Below are 14,947 nucleotides of genomic sequence, written 5' to 3'. Positions count from 1 at the left end.
AGTCCCAAGATTTAATTCAATTCAATGAATCATTTATTAAAGACCCAGTGATATGCCAAGCGGTGTGCTGGGTGCAGAGACAACAACAAAACAGTCTCAGCGTACTGCAGCGCCCCCCCATTATACACACAGTTAAGTGTAATATTAGGAGAACTGGGAAGACTGAGAGCCAAGAATCAGGGAGAAAAGGGGGTCAATCATTGGAACTTCAGAGGAGGTGCCATCTGAGACGACCCTCGAAAGGAAGAGAAAGGTTTTAAGAGGGAGAGAAGGGCGATGAACACCTCTCTGTTTCAGGAAAAGGGAAAGGCAGAGAAGATCCGCAAGCACTTTGGACACAAACTTTAATCTGTAAAAATATAAGATGAGCCAGCATTTCCCAGGGTGCCTTTATAGTCAGTCCTTAAGCTGGGCCCTGTTTTTGTAAATCAAGTTCGAAGAGCAGAAAACCAATAGTAAGCAAGTTGCCATGTTCAAATACTGCCCCCTTCCAATAAGATGATTTGATGCAGGTTTCATTTTTATTAATTTTTTTTTTCTCAGAGCAAATGAAACTGGGCTCTGTCTGTTGAAGGCAGTTGCATCATGTCTTAATTGGTACCATCCACTGGTGGAGTCTTCAGAATCTAAAATTAGTTGTTTATTTTTCCTTCCTTCCAAGCCCAAGGGTTTTGCATCAGATGATGGCGAGGTACAACTGTTTGTATTCCAAAGCAACACCTTCCTCCATTTTTAGCTCTTTAAGGAAATGTTAAATGCATGGGCTCTGTGGTAGCAGTTTCAAAAGCTGTGACTTTGAAAACCTTGTCCTTGCCCTATTGTTTATTCCTTGGTAAAGTGTGTGATGTTGACGTCAAATAAATGCATCACTAACCTTTGGGTGCCTGGAGCTTTCAAAAGAAGGAATGCTTTTCTTGAGAGGCTCCACAGGAAGGATGGAAAGGACCCTGGGATCCCAATCAGAAGATTTGGGTTCAAATTCTGCTTCTGTCAGTTGGTGCCAGTGGGACTTTGGGCAAATGTCCTCCCCCATTATTAGATTGTGTGCTCCTGGAGGACAGAGACTGCTTTTGCCTCATTCATTCATTCCATTCATTTATCCATTCATTCATTTATTTATTTTTGTATACCTAGTCCTTAGCATTCTGCCTGGAACCTAGGAGGCACTTAATGAAGGTATATTGACTTCTCCAGGCCCTAGTTTCATCCTCTGTAAAATAATGAGGGGGTTTGACTGTATGACCTAATATGGTTCTTAATTTATGATCCTGTGAAATATCAAAGAAAAAAATTTAAACTCAACACCTTTTCTTATTTGTCATAGAGTCATAGGTGAAGAACATGGTGGTCTAAGGGGGGAGACAACATGTAAACAATTGTGTACAAATGAGATATTTACAGGGCAAATTGAGGAAGTCTCAGAGGGAAGACAAGATTATGGAGAATTTAAAGGGACCAGCTTGTCAAGCATTTGTATTACCCAGGAGGAAACTGAGGAAACTTTTCCTCAAAGCATCCAAAACAAAATTTGAACCCAGGTCCTTTGTATCTGACCGCACTTCTTCCCTTTTTTATTGTCTTGCAAATCTACATCACCAGGCCCTTTGTCTCTTGGGGATAATCTCTCCTCCTCCTGGCCTCCTGAGGGAAGTCCCAGTTGATTTTCACCATCTTCTTTGAATGTGAGAGAGGATTGATTTTGAAGAAGCTCTGATTTCTTTTGGTGAGGAGGGTAGCTGCCCTGCTTGAGTTTCTTCTTTCCATTATTTTTTTTTTATTACGAACTGATAAAACACTCATATTTTAATTTTCAGAGGAGAGCAGAAAAAGAGGATTGTATCTGAAACTTCCTTTAGACCCTTTGCCGTCCTTTTAATTGAACATGATAATAACAGAGTTGCCTTAGGCATTCACTTCTGAAACTTAGTCTGTTGTTTTCTCTGTATTTTTCACGTTTCACTAATGCGCTTTGCCTTGCTCTCATTTTTTTTTAACTTTACTGTCACTGCCCTGCCACTGCATCCCACCTCTCCTGCCCTTCCCACGAAAATAGGAGCCTTCTCTTTAATCAAATAAACAGAGTCAAGAAAAGCAAGTGGATACTTGTGCGTGTCCCATTCTGCACCTCCAGTCCATCACCCCTCCGCCGGGAGGTGGGACGCATGCTTTATTATCTCTCATTTAAAGTTATGATTGCCCAACTTTTTGTTTAGAGTTTGGTCAGACATAGCAGACACCAAGGTCATCCACTGCATTCCAGGCCTTGGCCAGTCCTGACTTTTGTCCTGCTCCTGGGCTTCGATGACGGGAAGGGAGACCGAGGCTGATGATTTTGTGCAACTCTGCCTCACTTAAATCCATTTTATGTGCAAGTCAAGGGATGTCTTTGGGTCCTCTTTGAAAATGTAGAACTGCCAACAACTTACATGCCAGGCCTTGTGCTAAGCGCTAGTGTTTTAGTCAGATAAATCTGCCTTGCTAGAGGAAGCCACCAGAGGGGGATAAACCAGTCACAAGATAGAGCCACCTAGAGAATGTCACAGGGTAGTGGTGGTGGGACTATAGAAACTTTCCCCCAACAAATAATTCGCCAGCCCATGGATTTAAGTTGCAGCTCTATTAATTTTTACTCTTATTTTGTTGAATCCAAAGTGTTTTATTTTGGTGAGGGTGGTTTGAGGGAAGCAGCATGCTAATAACACTTAACATTAACTTGATTTTATTTGTAAATTAGAATCCCAAGAATCTGTAAGAAAACCAGTAAAATGAAATCGGACAACATTCAGAAACTGAATTAAGGGGGGGAAATAATAATATAAAGTTACCTTTAATGAGGAGAGACTTCCTGAGGCTTTGGGGACAGGATTAATGTAAGGGTGCATATCAGAGTATAGATGCAGTTTATACCTAATCCATCATATTTGATCACATTTTAACTACTGATTACCTGGAGGTCATCTGAGCTTCTGATCGCCTTCAGAGTTCATCTGTCTTAGTGGAGAATAACCTCATCTATAGTTGTTTCCATTTCTGGCATTGTTAGACAGCCTATTTCAACCTAAATTAAAATCAATATGCAGCAGTTTGATTTGTTTTTAACTACTAAGACAGGCCGCTTCTAGGGAAGTGCCATACTTTGAGCTAAAATTCGCTTGCAAGATTTTGGCCTGGCCCCAAATCTCATTAATTTTCCCCTCATTCCCCTCCTAATGTGCCCTCCTATGTTCAGGAATCTCTGCCCTCCCTCCACCATCAACATTTGTAAAAAAGTGATGACGGATGATAAAAATGAAATACCATTAAAACATAGGTGATTTTAATTGAAATATTCTTTTAAAGACATCCTTTCATTCAGCAGCAAATTTAGTTCTCTTAGAAGAAACTAAGCTAATGACCAAGACCTCTTCTGTTTAGAGGTGCAAAATTTCCCCTAAGAATAGCACCTAGGATGCTTCAGGCCAAGTTCATGCCTGTTCTAACAAGCAAGATCCATTTGCACCTGCCTTAGACTTCCATCCCAAAGAAGGCAATTAGTGGAATGGGGCTGGCCTCAAGTGCCTTCACCCAGGAGGATCCAGGTCATGATGGGTTTTCAGGTTTTCTTGCTGGAATTATTGCCTAATTGTCTCAGTTCTCTGCCTCGTGTTTCCAGTTCAGAATTGGTCTGTTTGACATCTAGGTGGTGCCCTGTATTGGACCTGAGACAGGAAGATGAGAGTTGGAGTCCTAGCTCTGTGACCCTGGGCAGGCTGCTTTGATGGCTTTCAGCCTCAGTTTCCTCATCTGTAAAAGGGGAAAAACAATAGCACCTACTTCATTACCAGATTATTGTGAGGAACAAATCTGTTAATGCCACATGTAAACCTTAAAGCACTATATAAATGCCAACTCTTATCATTTAATTATTACATTCGATTATAGGATCAGAGAATTACAGTTGGATGAGACCTAAGTCCCTTCATTTTACAGATGAGGAAACCGAGGTGAGCTGATACAGGATGATGGGATTGACAAGCGGGAGGGTCTCCAGGCCATTTAATTCTGATTCCTTCATTTTGAAGACCAAGTCCAAGGAGGGACTTTGTCCAATGTTACCAGAGCCTTTCTGCCCTCATATCACCAGCGCCAAGCCCAGTGCCTGGCACAGAGTAAGTGATTAATATATGCTTGTCGATTTAGCTGCATTTCCACAGATTCCATGATGCAGCAGGTTTTTCTCCTCCGTTACTGATGCCTAGGTTTAAATTTGGAGATCAGGAAGGACAGCATGGTCCGGCAGGTAACTCTAGAAAGAGTCCAGGACTGGTTCCTGGCAGCAGCAACTTGCTAATTACACTGACATTGGTGGTATCTATTTATGACTGAGGCACTGGGGACCCAATTAGTGGGTCATATACATGGAATTTGGCCCTGTGGATGGGAAGGTTTTATGAAAAACAGCTTATTGTGAGCCTGGGGTAGCAGGGGAACATCCTGGGTCTTTACCAACGTAGATTGACACAGGCTAGTGACAAAAATGGTAGAGAGTCATGGCCTTTGCCATGACTTTGAGCCCATAATTCCTGGCCTGTTTTCAGTCTTAAAGAAGTTGGTAGGCTAACAAATTTAGCGGCCCATAAAATAGGCATTGACCCTGTGACTAGCTTTCCAGGGGCCTTCTGTATCCAGGACAGTCTCAGTGGGGAGGGTGGGGTGCAAAGAACTAGGAAGCCTCTTCCCTCATGACTCAGAGCCAGGAAGGGATGTCATCCATGGGTGTGGCTGGCTCGGGGATCATGCTAGCCAGGGCCAGGAATAAGTGGGGGGGAGGGGAAGGGTGTTTCATAGATACTGTATATCCAGGTACAAAGGGATTAAATCCAGGGGCAGATTTGAACACGTGGGAGCTAGAAGTAGGGTCTGGAGGCCAGGAGATCACAATGACAGTAGGAATAATGGTAAGGAGCTTGGCTGGACCCTGCGCCTGCCATTGTGGTGGGGATGTCTGTAGGGGGGTGTTTGTTCTTTGTTCTGTGTTATCTTGCCTTCTGGGTGTGAGGAACCTGGACCTACAGATGTTTATCTGAGCCAGAAAGAAGTCAGAAGACTACAAGGCACCTCCTCACCGTGGGGGAGGCTGGTTCAGAGATATGAGTGATCCTGGGACACAGGACTTGAGAGCTTCTAGGAGCCTTAGAATGCACAAATTCATGTTGTAGAGATGAGGACGTAGATATCATTGGGAGAACATGGGTTCTTTCTCTGGGGCTGTGCTGAGTGAATGTCTCCTCATTTCATATTTTTGATTATCCTAGAAAAGGGTTGAATGGAGGAGATAGAAATGAAGGAGATGTTTTCTTCCAAGGAGGGTTCTTAGAGAGAAGTGAAATTTACCCCCATAGAGTTCTCCCCATTGCTCCCAGCTCTGTCCCCCAGGGCCAAGTGGATCATGTCTGATCTCTCTTTCCAGGCATTCTTGAAGGCAGTTATCTGTTTCTCCCTGAATGTTCTCTTATCTAGGGTAAATAGACCCAGTGCCATAGACCAGTGCTCTTTCTAGGGCCTTCACCACCCTGTTGACCTTCCTTGAATGGTCTTCACTTTATCACTGTGTTTTGGAAAGCATTGTACTCACAGCACCCTGATTCTTCAGTTGTGTTCTGACCAGGGGAGGGGCAGTAGGACTCTCACTTCCCTGAACCCTGGGCCTCTTTTAGAAACCCAAGAAAGCATGAGAATTCTTGGTGGCCATATTACTGCCATTCACCCACAAGTCTAGTGTGCTGGCCATTTTTAGTATCCTGTCAACCATATCCCATCTGCTTTGGGGTCCTGGGCATGTTTAGTGTGGCTGCCCTAACCCCCTCCCCCTTGGCCTTCTCTCTTCCAATTATTGCTTCTTTTCTTTCAAGACTGAGGAGAGCCCAAGCAAAATAAGCTTAATGCCTTTGAGACTTTGAGGCCATGTGTGCCCCAGGTGAATGAATCCAAGCATATTGGCATATTTGTCTTGATTTGCTTTTTCTTCAGTCTCTGTGACACAGCAGATGTTCACTTTGTCAGAGTACCCAAGGACAGAGAAGCAGGAACTGGGCACTTTATCGAGAATGACCTAGTGGCAGCTACCGGTGGGACAGTGAGGAACTTCTGGGAAGGGAGGGAGAATGGCAAGGGAGGTGTAGGAAGCCAGGGCAAGGCTGGTTTATGTAGGTGCTGAATTTTTCAGTGGTTTTTACCACCTCCTTTGCCCATCTCTCTTTAGGATTGGCCATTTTCATGAATTCTCCTCTCTTCTTGATGTAGGATTGAAACTCATGGTCAGACTTGGACCCTCCAGTCCTCCCTCTCTCTCTTTTTTTTGCTTTTTGGAGGGGGAAAGGCAGGGCACCTGCGGTTAAGTGACTTGCCCAAGGTCACACGGCTAGTAAGTGTTAAGTATCTGAGGCCAGATTTGGTCTCAGGTCCTTCTGACTCTAGGGCTGGTGCTCTGTTCACTGTGTCACCTAGCCACCCCTACAAAGGCATTTTCTACTGTAAATAGAGACTGTGGTTCATCACCCTCTGTCCCACTTCCCCCCAGAAGAACCCAGATATAGTTGGCCTTGAACTAGATCAGTGGCAACAGTAATTATTAATAATATTAATGATAATAGCTAGCATTTAATAATAAGCTAACTTTATGTAGCACTTTGAGGTTTACCATCTAAGGTTTGTTGTCTAATTTTATCCTTCTAACAGCTCTGAGAGATAGGTGTTATAATTATCCACATTTTACAGAAGAATCCAGAGATGTTTTTGAGCTTGGTTTGATAAGGATTGTAGATGTGGAGTTGGGAAGGACCTTAGAGTGCTGAGCCTGGAGTCAGGAACACTTGACTTCCAAAACCCAGCCTAAGATGGACTAGTCCCTTCGTGGCTGCCTGCCTCAGTTTCCTCATTTGTAAAATGGGAATGATAACAGCACCTACCATTCAGGGATGTTGTTAGGATCAAATGAGACAATAATTGTATGGCGCCATGCAAAACCTTGGATCAGCGCTACAGAAATGCTAGTGATTATAATTTATGATTACAGGTGTTATAACTCTTCCTAGTGTTGTCCTGAAGTCAGGAAGACCTGAGTTCAAACCCTGCTTTAGACTCTTAAAGCTATGTGACTTTGATCCTCAGCCTTATTTCCCTCATCTGCAAAAAAGGAGAGGAAGGAGGGATTCCATGACTGTTAGTCCTTTCCAGCAGGAGCCAAGTTCTGGCTTGTGAGGCCTTGTTGAGTCATTGGATAAGTGGTGTTAAAGATGATTTTGTGGTTAGGACACTGGTCTTGGAGGCCTGAGGACCTGAATCAAAATCCTACTTTGGGCTTTTACTAGTTCTGTCATTTTGGTCAAATCCCTGAACCTCATCTGTAAGATGTTATCAAAAATATTAATATAAATACAAACAAAATTAAGATAATAGGTATAAAAGAGAAAGATATTAATAGCACCAATCCCATCTGGTGGTAATGAGGGTATATGTAGACTGAGTTGTCCAGTCTGGGCTCTTTTAATGGAAATCTGGAAGTCCGGAGGAGGAGCTGACTTAGAAAGAGGAAGACTTTCCTCTGCTTTGCCTCTGCTGCCTCTCCTGGTTTCTATTCCCTGGAACAAAATGCCCCTCCCAGGATAAGATCAGCACTGCTAATCTCTTCACCTTTCTTCTCACTCTAGCTCTGATTGGAGAACTGGAGGGCAAAATACCCAGCTCCTCCCAATGCCTTCCTTTACAGAGTGTAGAAACTGCACCAAGTTCACTCCACTTTGCTTCTGTTGACCTTTCTGGTTTCAACTCTATGGCACAAGATGCTCGGCCTGACTTTCTAGCCCCTTTTATATGTTGTCTCCTTCTTCAGATTGTAAGCTCCCTCAGGGCAGGCAGTGGCTTTCATTACATTAACTGTATCCCTGGCACTTGGATTTGGAATGAGTTAGGTTGGTCATGCTGAGTTTGAGAAATAGGCCGGACATCTCCAGTGTCTGGCAGGTGTTTGGAAATGTGGGGCTTGAGCCCTGGAGAGTAGATTGGACTAGAGATATAGCTCTGGGACTTGCTTGCACAGAGGTATTTTTTCTTTTTTTGCAGCCATGAGAATAAATGAGATTGCCAAAGGAGAATAGAAAAGAGGGCTAAGGACTGAACCCTAGGGAACATTTCTATTTAGAGTGTGGAAAGAAGAAGATGGAGTGTGTGATGTAGCAGAAAGAACATTGAACAGAGAGTCAGCCACTCCAGTTCTCGACCTGCCCCTACTTGCCTGCTTTGTGCCTCAGTTTCCTCATTTGTAAAATTAAAGTTCAGAGGCTATATACTATCCCACTCTGATTTACTTTATGGATTGATTGCAAACTGAGACTCCTTTCCCACTCTGTTTTATTTCATCTTTCTATCCCTAGTGCTTAGAATACAGATGTAACTTAAATGTTTGTTGAGTTAATCTTAATGGACTCCTGTGCAGAAGGCAGAGATGTGGTTTGAGATGTAGGAGGAGAGCCAAGAAAGTCTAGCGTGATGAAAGCTGGAGGAGGAGTGAATCTCAAGAGGGCACCCACTGGGGTTGCATGTTGCAAAGAGGCTCAGAACTTGGATCATGGGATCACGGCTGAAATTGGAAGGGACCTTAGAGGGCGTCTGGTGATAGGGAAGCCCCTCTGTATTTCTAGAGGGACATAGAACTTCAGTAGAGGCTGGTGGTTAAATCTAGGACTGTTTGAGCAGAAGTCTCCCTTTGTCCTTTTCCATAGAGTGAGTGGTCCACTGATTTGTAGCAAATTTTCAGAATATATTAAAAATCAACTTTATCTGGAGACAAAATTTGCTATAAAAATAAAGATGAAATAAACAATATTTAAAGGGGAAACATCTACAGGGAGTGATACCAGCAGTGAGGCACAGAGTGGGGGAACAAGTGGAGAGGGGCTGAATTCATCAGGCAGCAAATTCAGTCCAGTCCATTCACCTGGCAAGTGGGTCATTGAACCAGACAAGGATTCAGCTGCTCAAGATTCTATTCACTCTGGAATGGTAGGGGCCTTCCTTTGTGTAGATCACTGTAGTGAGGCATATCCACACCCCAGGGTGCCTAAGCTTCCCTTATTTTGAGCAGTTTCCACATTCCAAAATACTTCAATCCCTCCTTCTAGTTTAGGAAAAAAAAATAGGCTTCCTATCAATTACTGTAAGACTATACTGGGATCATATGGCTAGAGCTGGAAACCACCTCAGAAGCCATCAAGACCAGTGCTTTTTAAACTGTGGGTCTTGACCTCATATGGGGCTACGAAGAATTTGGCAACAGTAAAAGGTTTCTGAAGGTACAACTACCAAAAATTAGAATTTGAGGTGTTTCTGGCAGTGCTTCCCTGAGTTGCATTGGGCAACTTCACTGCAGCCTTGGTTCTGAAACGAAGCACCTGCACTTTGCACTGTGCATGCCCTCAGGCCACAAAAAGCCAACCAGCCTTGCCATGATGCAAAAAGGGGTCACCATTGGAAAAAGTTTAAGAAACCTTGATCTAGACCAATCACCCCATTCTACAAACTGGGAAAACAGTATGCCCAACATTACAGAGTTTGGGTCAGAACTAGATTCGAACACAGGTCCAGATTCTCTGACCGCAAATCCAGCATTCTTTGGCTGCATTTTGCTGCTAGAGGAAAAGACCTTGAGTTTGTTGATTACAGAGTCATAGATGCTTATGAGATGAGTTTCAGCAGAAGCCAGATTGTGGCATAGTAAGCTGCCCAGTTAATAGAGGAAAGAAGAAACTAAAAGTATGGGAGAAAAGACAGAATATGAGGGACAGGTCAGTTTCAGGATATGATGGTATGACTTCAGCCTCTTCTGTTCCTTGGTTTTCCCAGCATCAGTTATTGTGATGTGATTTGCTGAAATAGGGAGGTGGGGGTAGTTTGGCCATGCTGGTAAGAAAGTTCCCCTGGTATCTTTGGAATACTTTTATTCCCCATTCTTAATCTTTCATCTCTCCCACAAACACAGCTCCCGGGGAGATTAACCCAAAGGGAAAGATGGCATATATCGAATTTTTGTAAGATTGCTTCTGGATTTCCTTTACGGTTCTGAATGGAATACCTTAGGCCTCACTTTCATGCCTGGGTTAAATTACTGTGATAGGATTTTTAGAAAGATGGGTCAGATTTCTCCACAGTCGAGATGGCCCATTACATTTGTCAGGATTGGGGATTTATTTATTTATTTTAATGGCAGACTTTTTAAAAAGTAGGCTATGGATGGTGCTGCCCTTTTTTTTTTTTGCTAGCAAATGCATTTAAAAAAGAATATAGATGAACTGGCTTTATGTAATAATCATCTGCATTTACCTCCCAGTTGCTGCTCATTTCTTCATTACCTTTCAGATGGAGGAGTTTTTAATGAGGAGGAGACTTGGAAAGGGGGGTCAGAGTGGCATAAGCTCTTTTGCTGAGCTTGGAGTCTGTCTCCAGCTTCTTAAATTGCTCCAAAAGTAGTGTTTTGTTTCTACAATATCTAATTAATAGTTAGCTGGTACTAATCAAGACCTAATTTCTGTTTTCAGTTTGAAGGCAACTGGAAGGAGGTAGAATCTTTTTAGTTCAGCATCTAGTCTACATTGAAATTTCTTTAGACAGCAGAGCTAAGTAGAATAGAAACTTCTGGAGGGCAGGGCTGTTTTGTTTTTATCTCTGTATTCCCATATGCTTGGTGGTTTGTACATCAGAGGTGGTTAAGAAATGATTGTTGGATTATAATATCCAAGCTGGAGAAGAGATGAGAAAATTCACCTCCCTCCCTTAGGTGGGGGGCTATGGATGTGGAGTATTTCGTATGCCCAGGGTCACACAGCTAGGAAGTGTCTGAGGCCAGGTTTGAACTCATGAAGATTAATCTTCCTGATTTCAAGCCCACTGTACCATCTAGCTCTGCCCTACTTTTCCCATATTCAACCACAATGATGTTGAAACAAAGTTGGATGTGAATTCTTGTCTGCATGATCTTAATACCTTAGCAAGTATTTGTTGTATGACCAATACATGCTTAACGCTGGCCAGTTGGAATTTGATGGATCCAAAAGGTCTGAAATGGGGAGAGAGGAGAAGAATGAGCTGGGGAGAGCCGGGATCCCAATGTAGCCCTTTGTGTTTCTGTTTGTGAAAAGTGCAGCTGTGTGTTATTAGATGGTGGTTACCCCCCCCCCCCAACTCCTTAGCAGACTAAGTTTGAGCTGACGCGAGTGGGTGATGTGCTGATATTCCAAAGTAGGTCATGGCTTAATTGTAGTAATCATACTCACAGAAGCCAAGGTGGAGAAAAGGTAGTAATTCGAGAAATGTTTTAAAGTATAATAGCAATTTCGAGGACCTTGCTGAATTTGTAGATGTTATTTTTAAACGATCACTTTTCTCTTGTGTGAAGCAGACTCAGACCTGAGGTGAAAGGAAGCAGAGGGAGCTTTACATGATATCTCCCCTGGCAGGATATACATTTCTTGAGGGGCAGGGATGATTTCATCTTTGTTTTTGTATCCTGAGTGCTTAGCCCATAGTTGTTTTTAATCTGTGTCTGACTCCTTGTGACCTCTGTTTTGGGTTTTCTTGCAAAGATACTGGAATGTTTTGCACTTTCCTTCTATAGCTCATTTTACAAATGAGCAAACTGAGGCAAACAAGGGTAAGTGACTAGCCCAGGGTCCCACCGATAGTAATTATCTGAGGTCCAGATTTGAATTCAGATCTTCCTGATTTCAGTGCTGATTTGATGTATTATGGCACCACCTAGCTGTCCTAGGCCATAGTAGGTGCTCACAAATCCTTGTTCACTAGGACATTTTTATTCTCAATATGATAACGTGTAAAATTTTTCAAATCTTAAAGTGGCATATAAATAGTAGCTGCTGCTTTTGTTATTATTATGTGTTGGACACAGTATAATTGACAGGATTTAAAAAATACTGATATTAATACTTAGAGGATTGCTGGAATCTACTGGTTTTAGAGTCTGAGGACTTGGGTTCAAATCCTTCGGTGCATGTGACCAGTCATCTACCTTCTCTGGGCCTCAGTTTCCTCATTTGTAAAACGAGAGGGTTAAACTCGATAGCCCCGACTTTTTTCTAGCTCAGTCTATGATTCTGTTATCTCATGGCTGCATCTTTTTTTAAAAGGATCACTGAATACCCCCACCCCCTCTTCCCTGCTCATCCTTTCTAACAATGAATAAACAAGAAAGACGAACAACAAATGAATTCAAGCAGAACTAACCCCCATATCCACCACTCTGTGAGTGTGTGCGGTATTCCACACCTGTAGCCCCCCACCTCCAGCAGGCCCCTTTTCAAGGCTGCCTCCTATCAAAGCCTCACAGAGAATTCTGGAAAACATATTTAGCTCATAAAAAGAAATATGACACTCGGAAGAACTGGCCCGATGGAAGCGTGACTAAGGTCTATGGAAATTGTCTGATCTAAATGAACACTGAGCAGAATTTACCCACTAGGTGCAAGGCACTCTGCTGGTTTCTGGGGATCCACGGACAAAAAGAATGCCAAATAAAGAAGTAAATACAAAGTTAATAAGTAGCAGCAGAATATTCTCCTCTTTCCCTTCCTGTGGGAGATAGAGTTTTCCTTGGAGAAAGTGTCAGTCATCTATCTGTCTCTGCATGTTTGGTGTCATGTGTCAGAGTGTGCTGCTCTGTTCCCTTTGGCAGGGGGGGTTTTCATGGTCTTGATTTCCTGCCCGGACTGAGGTGCACAGGTTGGCCACATTCATGCCCTTTGTACACCCCTCCCGCCTGGTCCATGTAGCCCTCCTGGCGGGGTTAGTGATGACTGTGGCATGTTTCCCAGCCGGGTTTATTTAACAGGATTACCTGTTACTCCCTACACTCTAGGTATATTTGCATTTATGTCTTGATATACAGGGGATGAAGAGGAGGGAGTGATGATTCTTATGTAAGCACTAAAGGAGATCCGCTACAGCAGCAATGTTCAGGCACTCTTTCTTCCCTCAGCCGTCTTCTCTCTCCCTCCCACCCCCAACCAGCTTTCTTCTCTTACCTCTGGAGTTCATTCTCCAGTTGTGCTGGAGATTCCCCAAAGTTTAATTCCAAGAATAGGACCTTTAACAAAAGGGGGATTTCCTGTGGCTGCTCTAGGGAAGTTATTTCTTCCAGAATGACAATTCCATACCAAGAGCTTATTCCAGGCTGGGTCCTGGCCCTTTCAGATACTAACCATCACCAAATGGAGCTCTTGTAGGGGCAGACCCCACGAATTTTAGTTAGAACATGCCCATTGTCTCCTTGCCAGACACCCAAGTATCAATATTTATGCTTATGGCTGGTGTGCTGGGATTGGGCTGTTTATTGACATGAATCCAAGGCTTACAAGTAGATAGATAATTAGATAGATAGGTGGATGATAGATAAATAGATAAAGTATTTATCAAGTGCTTGCTGTGTAGCAGGCACTGTCCTAAGGGATGGGTTTGGAAATAAAAGCGAATCAGACAGTCCTTATCTCCAAAGGAGGGTGGGAGTGGGAAGACAGCATAAAGGGGAACTAAAAAGTAAGTGATGAAAGGAGTTTGTATGGTGGGAAAAGGGAAGAGGAGGGGAGGGAGGGAGGAAAGGGAGAAGGAGGAAGAGGAGGGAGAGAAATCTAGTACCCTGAGTTAGATTCGAGTTAGATTCAGGAGATAAGTGAAGCATGACTGAAGTCCCTACAGAAATTGTGTGTGTGTGTGTGTGTGTGTGTGTGTGTGTGTGTGTGTGTGTGTGTGTGTGTGGTCCCCACTAAGGGCAGAGCCTCAGAGCACAGATTTCTCATGACTGGTGAGGAAGAGAACTGTTTACTCTTAGCATTAATTTCCATTGAGACTTTGTCCATCACAGTTTTAGGGGATCCATGCTTTTTAATATATTATGGCAAGGAAGAAGAATTAGGAAAATTTGTGAATTATGGTTCTCTGTTTATTTTTGTGGTTCAGGCCAATTACCCTCCTTCTTTGAGTAAGACCTTGATTAGAGGTTTCTGCCTATGGAAGTATTATCTTGCCAAATTGCCCCTGGCAAGAAATTGGGATGTGCTATTTAAAAAAACTAGATGGGGAGAAACAGAAAAAACAGGAACAATTAGCTCTGGAAGTATAAGCTTAAAGAGAATCATAATTAATGTTCTGTTACCTGCGCTTCCCTGCTGTGGTTATCAACTGATCTTAGGTTGTTAGGCTAGGCTCAGGTGATGTTGGAACATACGAGCTAGGTGACTGTGTCTGCTGAAATGTCTGTTCTTAGAAATGTTGAGATAATTGCAACTCACGTACAAACACCTTTAATTTAGCTGGATAAGTGCCTTTTTTCTGTACTTTACTTTGTATTTACATTCACAGTCTGTGTACTATCACTTGAATTTAAGTACATTTTATCCTTCTGGGGGACTTTTTGTATTGAAGGAGGGGAAAAGGGGAAAGTGTATAAACTCATGTATAAATTGTCTTCATAAAAATTTTGTGCCATTTTTAAACTTCATATGCTTGGGACACTTAGTAGTAGACACTTAATACATGTTCATTGACTGACTTTTAACTATTTAATTTCAACAGCATAGACTGAGGGTATATATGAGAATCTGCAAATCACATTTCAAGGCAAATTTAATTTTCCTCTCAAAGGTGATTGTAGACTACTATTGTGCTGACCACGAAGTTTAGTTTGCCCCTTTGGCTGTGATGGCCCTGTTACCTTGTTTATGTGGGTATTCCTGCCGAGGATACAATCACGATTCACCTCTGCCCTTGGAGTTGTGTCCGCTTCTATGAATTTTCTTTGGGGAGGTTGGTGGGGAGTGTGGTTGGTCTGCCCAATGTACTGGGAGCCTTTGGATTCTTTAGAGGAATATTCTTCTTAAAAGAAGAACCTTCTAATGAAAGACCA

At 42.9% G+C, this 14,947-nt stretch overlaps 1 protein-coding gene across 3 annotated transcripts in view; it reads left to right on the top strand.

Moving 5' to 3' along the window:
* The window catches only part of PTPRG (protein tyrosine phosphatase receptor type G), a 783,084-nt gene that overhangs the window by 21,707 nt on the left and 746,430 nt on the right, over nucleotides 1–14,947 (top strand). The window contains exon 1 of one of the 3 annotated variants that reach the window (XM_069084202.1): nucleotides 4,799–4,937. The exons of the other annotated variants lie outside the window; for them this stretch is intronic. The gene's annotated coding sequence lies outside the window, so the exon portion shown is untranslated. Of the gene's footprint in view, nucleotides 1–4,798; nucleotides 4,938–14,947 lie in introns of those variants that run through there. 3 annotated transcript variants of the gene reach the window in all.

The sequence above is a fragment of the Petaurus breviceps genome, unplaced genomic scaffold, assembly GCF_028583685.1.
Source record: "Petaurus breviceps papuanus isolate PSGF00001 unplaced genomic scaffold, PetGlider_PUasm1.0 174, whole genome shotgun sequence".
NCBI lineage: Eukaryota > Metazoa > Chordata > Mammalia > Diprotodontia > Petauridae > Petaurus > Petaurus breviceps.
The sequence above is the reverse complement of the archived record's forward strand: the minus strand, read 5'-3'. Positions and strand labels throughout refer to the sequence as shown.